Here is a 12,786-nt window from a genome sequence, read left to right as displayed (position 1 = left end):
ACAATTTACCTTGTAATACAAAACGAATGCAATGACAATCGGACTTTATTAAAATCTTCCATATTTTTTAAGGTTCTGGGGGGGGGCACGTGCTCCACCCCCCCTAGATCTGCCTATGTCTACAAACAAGCTGACGCAGAAGAAATGCAGAGATCTAATCTTTAAAGACCCTAAAAAAACTTAGATGCTGCATGCATGAAACAAACTTATTTCATTCAAAGTCTGCACAATCTGACATTCATGAATTTTACTTTTTGTTCAGTTAACCTGATGAATGAATTATTAATATTAGTTTTATTTCCAGTTATTTTTTATATCCTATATGGCGCTATACGCGTGAAAACTTTTACTTTCTCACAACCGTGGTTTAGCCATCATTTCATAAATGGATTTCCAAATTATGGCTACATATATGATTTTATTTCTACTCATACTACAGAAGCGTCAAGAATGGCAAAATTATTCTTATACATAAATCCCTTAATGAATCAGCTAAAACAATGAAATAATAACATCATCTAGGGGAGTGCTGAAAGATATTTTTGTCATTACTCTTGATGTTTGTCAGCCTGGCCGTAAGAAAACGCCAACCTGCTTACTTAAAAGCTCCTACCTTATTTTTTACTTTCACCTAATCTCAATGACTTATGATGTGCTGGCTGGGCTGGTGATTCTCATCCCAGGCAATGCAGAAGATATCTTCTTATTAAAAAGCCTTGATTCTCCAGTGCATAGATTGGGTCGTCCCAGGAATAGCTCTGTTGGAGACTATACTGACGCGGTTGACTGCTGTCTAGTAGCAAAAAGAGAATTATGTAGATGCTTCTCCCATCCTTTATGCCTCTCGTTCAGGAGGTGTATCCGAAGCATCTACTTCTATTCCTGGTTCCTTTCCTGCGTAAGGTTTTCCTTGGGATGATAAAAATGAAGCATTATTTAGAGGGGCCTGCTAATAAAATGAATATTCGAATTTATCGTCTATTCTAGGGGATCAGCATTCGAGCACACGTGACTTTCGCATATTTCTTCGTCACGATATGAATAACGTCGAAACGGAAGATTAAGTTCATTAACCCGTTTTCTATATCTTCCGGGAACTTTATGATTCCATTGTCAACCTGAGTGATGAGTTATGGTGAGTTATTTCATCATTAGATTAAAAGAATCATTTCAAGATTTCGTAGATCGTATTTCGCGCGCAAAGCAATGATTTTGTTTTGTAAAAAAACGAAGCTCTTCCCGCGTACTGATTTTGAAATTTTTTAAACGTTGTGCAGGTTGTGACCAGCCCCATGACACTTCCTATCCCACCCCAAGGTCGGTAAAAGGCAGGTCGTGTCACGCTCCCATAGTGCATTTCGGTTTGATCATCTTGGTTCCCACCTGTCTGTTGTTTACATGGTGTTTGCATAGGGCATATGAATTAATTTCAAAAAATTGTGTGCTGCAGTGCTCCGATTTGCTCCAATTCCACGAAAAACGGAGTAATAATATGTCGTTTTTCTTCTGATCGTAAAAGAGAGGCTCCTTGGTCGATATATTGCAGAAGAAACAAATGGAAATCTACAATAACATCGCACATTGTGAGGTAAGGAAGTGACAATATTATAAGTATTTTTTGCCTGTATTTGTACTTTGTAAATATTTATATATGCAACGTAAGTCTTAATAATTATAGCAATAGCCTATGTCAATGAGGGAACGTCACATAGTAGAAATATAGGCTTCTCAAAAGTTGTTGACAACGCTGTTGTCACCAGCATATTTTGATACGGATTCATCACGTTTTGCCTTGAAATTATGTTAAGTAATGCATAAGTGCCAAACTTTTCAATGTTATTTATTACTTCGGGTCATGTTTCATACGGAATAATACGGAAATGGTGCATTTTCTTTGTAAATTAGTAGAATAATCGGATCGTATGTAGGCTCGCTTGCGCCAGTATACATTTCTTCAATTCAGTTTTATACGTGCAATGGATAATGCCTTCTCTGTTCAGAAATTCCTCAATTTTTACGAATATTATTATTTAGGTTTGTTTCACTGCGGAGAAGTTAAGAGTGTCGTCAACAGGATGGTCGCAAACTACATAAATAAACTGCCGTTCCAACAGCGATTTCTGGAAAAAGGTATGTATTCTGAAGATAAGTTATACAAAGTTTGAATAAGTTTACATAGTTTTAATATTACAAATTGGCGACAGTCGAATCTAGTCTTTTCTAATAATTTCAGTTTTTTATGCACTTTTGGAAGTCGTAATAAGATGTCCTGTTAAACTCGTGCATTCGTTATACGTTATGCATAGAAATTCTTGCATCCAAACAACTCGGATATCAACCCGTGTGCTGGAGGAGAGTTGGTGGAAGAACCAGACGTTCCCGACTATCAACAGGACGAGATGTTGGTGATTAATTAGGAAATCCGGATGCTGAAAGCAAAAGTAAGTGTATTATGATATTATGGAAAAGTATTTACAAATTATGATTGTGAAGTTCAATGCAACCATGTACGAGAAGGTTAATATATGCTTTACTCGAGTTTTAATTCTGCTAGTGTGTAGTAAATTTATGAGTTATGTAGTAGAATATTGAATTATCACTTGTTACGTTATTTGTTTGGCTTTCAGTTAACTTTTTTGTATCAGTGCTGTTGAAGTGATATTTTCATGATACTGGATATTATGCACACCGAATTGCAGTAACCTATAACTTCATACATGGACTCCTTCGCATATAAATTTATATAAAGCCTATGTACCGTTTATAAAGTTGTCTGGTAGTTTTTGAGAATGTCGCAAAGTATATCTTCATTTAAAGGAAGGGTCTATTGACAGGAATTTAATTAAAGTGTGGGCTATAGGGATATCAATATATGGCAGTTCAATTATTTGACAGTTATTTGAGTGCAGTCATTGTGTGTTGAATTCATGGGAATAAGGACATGTGGTATTATGTGAGGTTAAGTTATTGAGAGTGTAACAGTAGTGTGGGAAAAATAGACCATAAATCTATGCTATCATTCATTTACTGTGTAAATGGTGCAACAACATCAGCCCATTTTATTGTGGATTAGTGCAAAAGTTGAACATTATATGGCCAAATTCATGCAAGAAGTAATAAATATTCAACATTGTAATAGATACTAATCATTATATGTGTTAATAGATTACCCACTGTAGGATGTGAATCAATACGGTGAAGCTTATTGAAAATGACCACATACAATTTATAATCTGATATTATTGTGATGAGCATTGCTTTTCTCAGGCATTACCTGTCCTTCCTATGCAAACTATTTCCAAGGTTGTTCCTATTATTTCTGCCATTTTTTCAGGTTGAACTATGATGAGCTAGTCAGGTGAAGCAGCAACAAAATAAAAATGTACTCATGAAAGCATTTGAGCTGTGGAATGACTGCTGGATAAATTAAGGAAGCAAGTGACAGTCTTATGAGGAATACTGCCTAAGTCTTGGGAGCTGTTTCATAAGTACACAGGTGTAAGTAGATGTTTCTTTCCATTGTCCTCCCTTGCAATCGCAAAATATTGTTATAAATTTATAACATATTACCAAGGTTGTTTTTATCATTATTGTCATCCTTCTAGGTTGAACTAACTATGGTGTATGGTCAGTTGAAGCGTGTACATATTACCCATGAGAGCTGGTAAAATCATTGGAATTGTAGAATTTTGCTGGATAATTTAAGGACAATGTGACAGTTTCCTGGGGGAACATTATTGAAAGAAGTCATAGATGCTGTTCCACAACCATAAAGATGTAAGTAGATGTATTTTTTCATCCAGTCCTTCCCTTGCTACATATTTCCATGGTTGTTCTTTTAATTCTAATAATTCTTCTAGGTTGATATATGATCCATGGTCAGGTGAAGTGTGAACATGTTACTTATGAGAGCTGGTAAAATCATTTGAATTGTAGAATGTAGATAGAGAAATTAAGGAAGCAAGTGAGAGTCTTATGGGGAACATTGTCGGAAAAGTTTATGAAGCTGTCTCATAACCACACATATGTAAGTAGGTGCATTTTTTCATCTTGTGTTCCGTTGCAACATATTCCCAATGGTGTTCATATCATTATTATCATTCTTCTAGGTTGAATTATGATCTATGGTCAGTTGAGGCATTAACACGGTATTCATGAGTGATGGTGAAATCAGTAGAATTATGGAATGATGGCTGGAGAATTTAAGGAAGAAGTTGGTTGCCTCATGAGGATTATTTATTAAAAAAATGGTAAGTCATGTAAGAGAATTAGAACTTGTTTCAATAATGTTACTGTGCACATTTTTCCCACCCTTTTATAGGCTACAAAATATTTTAGTAGGATTAGTTTGGGAACTGGGTAGTATTTAGTAATGGCATGAACTAGCTTGTGTTATTTAAGAATATGATACCTTATATATTGCTATGAACAGCCTTTCATATAGCTGGCAAATGCTGAATTACATGTTAACTTTATTCTCATGTTTGGTTAATATGTGAGATTTTACAACCTGTGAAAGTTATGTAGCATGTATTGTTTCAAATAGTCTTTGTAATTCTATTATTCAGATGTACAAGGATTTTATTTGGATCTTACATCAGGGAGAATATCAGTTTATTTTAAGAAGTTGATGACTTTAAGTATGGAATTGCTGGCATTTGGTATACTTTTTATAATGGTTTTTATATGTTGTGTTTTCTAGCAGCCTGGTGCAATGGTTATTGATGAACTACTTGAAGAACAGTTATTCTTAATCCAGGATGTTAAAATACATATTATAACTATCCCTCTTAATGATCAGTGCACACTCATATGACTTTTGTGAATATAGATACAGTTTTGTGATTAACTTAACCGTGGAGATTGTAGTGAATTATAATATAAGAATGTGATTATGATGAGCCTGGATGATTTATTTCTCTCTCCATCAATGCAACATTATTATTATAGTTTGACTGCATATTGAGATGCACCATATCTTTCCTTTCGGGGTAATCTCCTGCATTTAGCTGGGTATTAATCATTTCGTTTCATTTAATACCCATTATGTCTGTACCCCACCCTGTATCTATAGTGCATTTCAACCCATAATATATCCATTAAAATTAACACATGAGCGCAGTATTCTACTGGATTTGTACAACTACTTCCTACAATTTAACAGGCTTTATGCTTCAGTTATTTACATCCATGATTGTCTTGTCATTGTTAATTGTCTGAGTCTAATTGCTCAATTTGGAATGCATTTGCTCCGTGCAGCATTTGCTGACTTAAAATCAGTGATTGAGTTTGGAATCCATCCTATTCTAATTAATGTTCTGATGTATATTCCTCTATTGCAGTTATTTGTAAAATCTTTAATGTACCTAAAGGCTCACCTGAGTGCACACTGACATCACTGTGTCAGATTATTTGCCGTGATTCTTGGAATATTTGCATGCGGATTATTCTAGTATTACATTCATTATTGGGATTGGCAATATTTACAATTTCTAACTAATTAACATCAACTTTAGACAATTAATAAGCATTCAATGAGAGTTTATTATTATCATATGGACATGTTATCACTTTCCTAGGTTCCTTTGTCATCTATGGTTTGGTGAATTGTGAACATGTTAGCCATGAGAGTTGTTAAATGATTTGAAGAATGGAATAACATCTGTGTTAACTATGGGAGCAAGTGAGTCTCATTCGGAACATTGTGGAAACAGTCTATGAAGATGAATGATTGGCAAGCATGAGTAAGTAGGTGCATTTTTCATTTGTCTTGCCTTTTCGAAATGTATCCAAGGATGTCCTTATAATTATTTTCTTTCTTCTAGGTTGATCTGTCTTCAATGGTGGAGCAAATGAGATACCCATCAGGGACATTGCTTTAGGAAAATCTTAGTATTTTTGACCTGTGGGGATGGTGAAGTCCGATTATCTTTGGTAACGTTGGTGAAGTAAGTTTGATAAGCTGTCTCTTAAGTTAGATAAAATCAGGGCAAAGCTGTTATAATTCAAGAATTTGGAAGGTAGTGAGACAAGGCTGTGCTTGTCACTGATAACTTTAAGCATTTACCTGGATGAAGCCATCCATGACAATAAGGAAGAGGATTAGTGAGTGAATGTAAATGGAGAAAAAATTATCATGCTAAAATTTATTTCTGACATTGCCATCATTTCGGAAACAAAGAAGGTTTGGCAACCATCCTTGTTTACATGAGTCAGGGAATGCACTGAATCGTTGAGGCCTTTACTTCGTAGAATTCCATTTTTTATGGTTGGAAGGAAATTACTTAGCTTTTCTACAAAAACACACTTTATTGCCGACTAGTTTCGGTTACACTGTACCATTTTCAAGACTTTTTTTTCGACTACTGTACTATATCAAAGTGAGCCTTAGACAATTAAGGCAGGTAAAGTGCATTGATAGAGGCTACTGTATGTAGGAGAAATGTAGTGCTACAGATATATGAAGTGGATTTCATGGATCGAGTTAGTAATGGGGAAGTCCTAAGAAGAGTAGGAGAGAGGTGTAGCCTCATGGAAACCTTTATACGAGACAGAACAATCTAATAGGCCACATCTTATACATAATGGCCTGATGAAGACAATGGTCGAGAGACAAGTGGGTGGCAAGAATGGAAGAGGATGCCTAAAAAAAAAATGTGGAATAGGTGAAGAAGGATGTGAAACAGAAGAAATATTTAGGGGTGATAAGATTAGTTAATATGATAATTGAGCAGGTAGCTGCATCAAGAAATCTTAGAATTTTTTACCAGTGGGGATGATGAAGTCCGATAATCTTTGGAAACCATGATGAAATAAGCTGGATAAGCTGTCTCATGACAACACATGTGTGATTACATGATTCTTTCATAGCCCTTTCATTGATATGTATTTCCAAGGTTATTCTATTTTTTTTTCTTCCAGGCGGGCGTAGCTGTGTTATATGGTCAATAAGAGGGGGAAATGTTACTGATAGGACCTTTCAAAATGATGTGAATTGCGGATTGATATCTGGAGAATTTAAGGAAGCAAGTGAGAGTGTCACGGGAAACACTTTTGAAAAAAGTTTGAGGAGATGTCTCAGGAGAACACATGTAAATGATTCTTTCATAGCCCTTTCATTGATATGTATTTCCACCCTAGTTTTCCCACCCTTTTTTGAGCTAAATATTTTTATTCTTTCTAGGTTGAGTTTGGGAACTGGAAAATACATTCTAATGGCATGAACTGGTATATGCTATTGGAGTATATGAGGCCTTATGCATTGCTGTGAACTTGTCATTTTGCAGGCATATGGTAATGGTGAATGGCATTTCAACTTTATTTTACATATTTGGATAATGTGTGAGACTACTGCTATCTGCAATCCTTGGAAATTATGTAATATGTACTGTTTCCGATAGTCTTTTTAATTGTGTTTCAGGTTTGCAAGGATTTTATTAGGATCTTACATCAGGAGGAATATCAGTATATTTAGAAGTTGATGATTTTAAGTATGGAATTGATGTTTAGTACAATCCATTTATTTGAAGATATTATTCTATTAACTACAAACACAATTACATAGTTCTGATTTTTTCGGGATCATGGTATAAGTGTTGTTGGGTATTCTATACACTGACCTATAATGATAACTTGGATGAACATAACTTTTTCCTTTTGAATGTTGATTTCCCATGAACATACTTGTGCATCTCAAAATGAATGGTTTGTTCAATTAATTACATTGTTAACTCTTCGGTTTACTTTGTCTCATGGTATTTATATGTTATGTTTTCTAGCAGCCTGGTGCAGTGGATAATCATGACCTATTTGAAAAACTGTTCTTCTTAATCCGGGACAGGGTACTATGCATTAAGTGGCAGGCTGGATTTGTAATCCTGAGGGTGATACCTGTTGTGCGGACCTTTCTGCTACATTTGCCAGCATTAGCAAAATCATCATTCCTTAAAGTCTAGACATTATGGCAGTGCACCTTTAAATGGATGTTTTAAAAGCCTTAAATTATGTGCATCTGTTTTGAAATTAGTTTGATCAAATTGTACTACTATTTCAACAAAAGTATGTTTTATTTATTCTGGAAAAATATTCTATTGCCCATGACTTTCCGTTTTAATGATCAAACATTACTTTATATGACTGTAATTGTAAACAGTAATGTGATTTACTGAACTGTGGAGATTGTAGTGAATTTTATTATAATATAAGGATGTGATTACGATGTGCCAGCTTTTTTTATTTCTATCCAGCAATTCATCTCAATAAGTATTTTAATTGTTAATGGTCTGGGTGTAATTTGGAATGCATTTGCTCTGTGCTGAATTAAATGCAGTTGCAGTCGGATTATTTGTCATGATTCTTAGAAAATTGGCAAGCAGATGGTTCTAGTATTACATACATGATTTGGAGTAGCAATGTTAACAAATTCACAACCCTCTTAGATTAGTCATCCTATCGCTTGGTTTGGGCATTTTTCGAGAGTCGAACCAAGGTCCTCAGACTAAAATACCGCCCGTATTATCAGGTATGCTATAATTTCCTATAACCTTGGGAGATTTCTTGAATCTAACTTCATAAATGAAGGAATGAAACATGGTTCCTTGTACCTATTCACCCGGATCGCTGAAGACAATTTTTGTTGTGTGGGTTGGGGATTTTTTCAGAGTTGAACCGAGATCTTCAGGGTCAAAAACCGCCCTTATTATCTAGTATAATGTAATTAACTATGACCGTGGAAAATTCCATGCACCGGACTTCCTGATTAAGGAAGTGAGACACGGTTCCTTGTACCTATACACACGGAGCGCTGTAGAACGAATGTTTTTTTCGCTTGGCTTGTAAATTTTTCCAGAGTCGAACCGAGGTCGTCAGACTAAAAACCGCACGTATTATCAAGTATACTATAATTTCCTATGACCTTGGGAGATTTCATGAATCTAATTTCATAAATAAAGGAATAAAACATGGTTCCTTGTACCTATGCACCCGGAGCGCTGAAGTAAGAAAATTTTTGTCGCGTGAGTTGACAATTTTTCTAGAGTCGAACCGAGGTCTTCAGTGTCAAAAGCTGCCCGTTTTCGCAAGTATATTATAATTATCTATGACCATGGAAATTTTCATGTACCAGACTTCCTAAATAAGGAAGTAAGACATGGTGCCTTAAAAACCATGCATCCAGAGCGCTGCAGTGCGAAATTTATTTTTCCCGTGAGTTGACAATTTTTCTCGAGTCGAACCGAGGTCTTCAGTGTCAAAAGCTGCCCGTTTTCGCAAGTATATTATAATTATCTATGACCATGGAAAATTTCATCTACCAGACTTCCTAAATAAGGAAGTAAGACATGGTGCCTTACAACCCATGCATCCAGAGCGCTGCAGTGCGAAATTTATTTTTCCCGTGAGTTGACAATTTTTCTAGAGTCGAACCGTGGACCATAGACTCAAAATACAGACGTATCATAAATTTCCATTTTATTAACTATTTATAAAAAAAATTTCATTTCCCTGCATCGATTACGTTGTGAGAAAACCGTGTTTCCTTTTACCTATGTCTCCCATTTAAATGCACGTAAAATTTGAATTCCCGCCGCGCTGGAGAATCAAGATGGCGGATTACATTGGTCAAGTGCGTGACACGACCTGGCTTTTACCGACCTTGTCCCACCCCATTGGGAACCCATGGTCTTTTATTGAAGTCGTTTCCTCAACCTGCCGCACGTTTGCCGGGGCGGCGCCACGTATTCTGGAGGGCAAGAATTAGCGGGTAAGTTCATTTCCGTATTGTTGAGCGCATACTACAGGTGAGTGGAAATAGTCATTTTTGTAATTAATTAAGATTTAGTTTTCATTTATTTTCGAATGTTAGTCTTCTGAATTATTTCCTTATTGTTCTACATTAATATTTCGTGGATATATATCGCGGATTTACTGAAAAAAGGAAAATGCCGTGGACGTGTGTGGTACCGCGTTGCACAACTGGTTATGGCCACAATACTTCGGGGATTTCGCTTTTTAGAATCCCCAAGGACCCTGAGAAGCGATGAAATAGCTGTACGATTCCTTTTTTTGGTGTGCTAAAGCTCCAATATTTATGCATATTTTAAATTACAGGTTCTGCTGTTCCAGTGGTCAATGTCATTCACAGTGGAGGAATGAAGTAACACTGAGAAAATGCAAGATGTGCGACGGCTTTCATCAACTATTCATCATTCTCTCCAACTAAATTGAATCTCTTAGAATGATTAGTAATTATAAATAGAAATTAGTAATAGAAAGAATTAATAGAAATGTTAAATTGTGAGCACTTAAAATTTATTTTTCATGACATTACCTTGCATTGATTGTATAAATAATCTCAGTTTCAATAGCATCGTGTAATCATTCTGGAAATGTAGATTTGATGTGTGTGTACATTATATAAGTTGGAAAAATGTGAATCGTTTTCATTCTTAATACCTCTTTCGATGATTTCTTTTAATGCAGCTGTTATCGATGGTGCGTGCAACTCTCATGAAAAGTACATTTACCGCGTATTAGCCTGTGGTTTCTGTCGTACTACTCATATCTTATTTTTGGGGGAGGGATAATATTTCAGATTTGCCAGCACCTGAAAGTGATCAGACATCCGCAAATCCCTCGGATTATATCCATTGCACTGTTTTCGTGGAAGTTTATTCGGAAATTATTTGCAAAATCTCTTTCGTTCTTATCTTTCATATGGTATTTTACTTCCTTAAATCTCAAATTATTCCTTTGGTGAGTAGGCAAGCATCGTTATAACATAGCCTTTAACGGTAATAATGGTACTTCCGGAAATTATTCAGCCTGTTCAACGATTAAATATGCCTATTCTATACCCGCAAAACGTCCCTAGGATAGAATCATTTTTTTAGGTTTGCTGTGCCCTGCCATTATTATTATCACTTGATCGAGACTCAGGAGATTAAAAACATTAACATACGTCACTTCATAAGAAGTATTTCACTTCGGCCTTGGTAAGAAGCCGTTTGCGTTTCTGATATTATATTTGTTAATAGTGTTTGAAAGCAAGGAATAACATCTATATTCTTATAAGGCCGTGGAAACATGCCGATGGGCTCAGAGGCAATGGTGCGTACGTAGCTTCTATGACAACTTATATTAACGTTTACCACAAGATAGCTATAAATAATTATTTCCTTAAAAATACCTATCCTCACTACACAAGGTTTTAACTGCTGACAATCTTTCGTTACGGCTGTAACTGATTTTACAAAGATATGGAAGCAGACGAAGCTGAAATCCAACGCCTTCCATTTGATTAATACTCACGTATGAGAACGATTTCTAGGTATTTTTCGCTATAAGATGTTAAGTGCATACGAACTTGTTAACTAGTAACCACTGTCGATGTGTTTATATTCATTTTTGCCATAAATGAGTTCATAATTACTGAAGTATCGTATACAGATACGTAGGAAACTTGCCCTTCAGGATAGGTGGCGCCCCTACCGGCCTCAACGGGAAACGGCTTCATTAAATGACCATGCCTGAACGGAGAGTGTCCAGACCTTCTCATATTTTAAGACCGTGGTTGTGACCATTTACCATATCTACTATCGATTCATTTACTACTCTAACTATTTTAACCCCATAATTACGCTAATTTTTAGTGTCTACCGCGAGCTGTAATTACTACGGACGGCATAGAATGTCTCAGTGTAGTCGCAAGTGGCTTAGCCAGGAATTTCGTTTGGGGTGGGGGGTCCAAAACCAGGTGGATCTGGGGGAAAACAGGGTACATACTAGCAATAAGTAGAGGGTTTTAAAATAATGTTGACACTTTTCATTATCGAGAATCTTATTCAAGAAATCTTTTGCAAATTCATGGTTTTTCAATATTTTGTTCTCTTTTATGATGAAACAAAGTAATGGTGTTTTTGTATACGGTTTTTTGGGTTAAATAACCTGCCACAGGTGCTGTCACGGGCTTCATAGCTTATGGCGTTCGTCCTCAGTAGGTTTTGAACGCTCTGGGTTACAGCATGGGCGAAGGCTTAATTTAAATTGGATTTAGAACGAACAGGGAACGCCGTTAATGTCTCTCATTGATGATTATGGGATGAGGAATAAAGTTTAATGAACCCACTAAATGAAAATTTTCTGCTATCTCCGCCCCGCTTACTCTCTATCCAGATGGCGACCGTATTCGTAGCATTAATTAAGCCTTTCATGATGCGCAAAATATTTCATACTATTATGACTGATAACACCGGGACTTTTCTAATGCGAGGGCCATCGCTCAGTGGCGGAGCGAGGGGTAGTCTTTGGGGGATAAAACCTCCCCTAGAGCTCAGAGAAATTTTTAAGTTTCATCCACTTACTTAATTGGATTTATATTACTTACAGAATAGTGTAAAGATTAATAAATATCCCCCAGAAAGCCGTAAAACTCACCATTTAGAACCATTCATCTTAAAGATTTTCTGGGGGATGGCCCCCGCATCTGCCGCTTACCCTAGCGGGTATTCCATACCCTCCAGACCTCCCAGTTTTAGTTGCGCCTGAAACCTCCCCTAGTCTTCATTCCTAGCTGCGACCCTGCTATCGCTAGTTTCATCTGAGCATGGCATTAACTTAGGTTGTCAAAAAAAACTCACTGAAAAGCAAGGTATATTTAATTATGTACGAGGTATATGTCGTCAAGAGCATTTGCACAATAATATGGATGAGCGCAATGTTAGAACTCTATCATAGGGAGAAAAACTATTTCGATCATTTTTTTCATCTCTTCCGAGTGAACTGCTTCAG

The 12,786-nt window shown here is 36.2% G+C and overlaps 1 long non-coding RNA gene across 9 annotated transcripts; it reads left to right on the top strand.

Annotated features, from left to right (window-relative positions):
• Positions 1–4,210: 4,210 nt before the first annotated feature.
• Positions 4,211–7,462, top strand: LOC124164065. 9 transcript variants are annotated; one of them, XR_006865952.1, is made up of 4 exons: positions 4,211–4,250; positions 5,580–5,744; positions 5,826–6,847; positions 7,184–7,325. It is a non-coding gene; the product is annotated as an uncharacterized LOC124164065 (long non-coding RNA). The 9 variants fall into 9 exon arrangements; XR_006865949.1 differs by lacking the exon at positions 4,211–4,250 and adding an exon at positions 4,583–4,640; XR_006865951.1 differs by lacking the exon at positions 4,211–4,250 and adding an exon at positions 4,617–4,661.
• The last annotated feature ends 5,324 nt before the right edge of the window (positions 7,463–12,786 follow it).

The sequence above is a fragment of the Ischnura elegans genome, chromosome 8 (genome assembly GCF_921293095.1).
Source record: "Ischnura elegans chromosome 8, ioIscEleg1.1, whole genome shotgun sequence".
Classification (NCBI taxonomy): Eukaryota; Metazoa; Arthropoda; class Insecta; order Odonata; family Coenagrionidae; genus Ischnura; species Ischnura elegans.
This window is presented reverse-complemented; position numbering and strand designations above follow the sequence as displayed.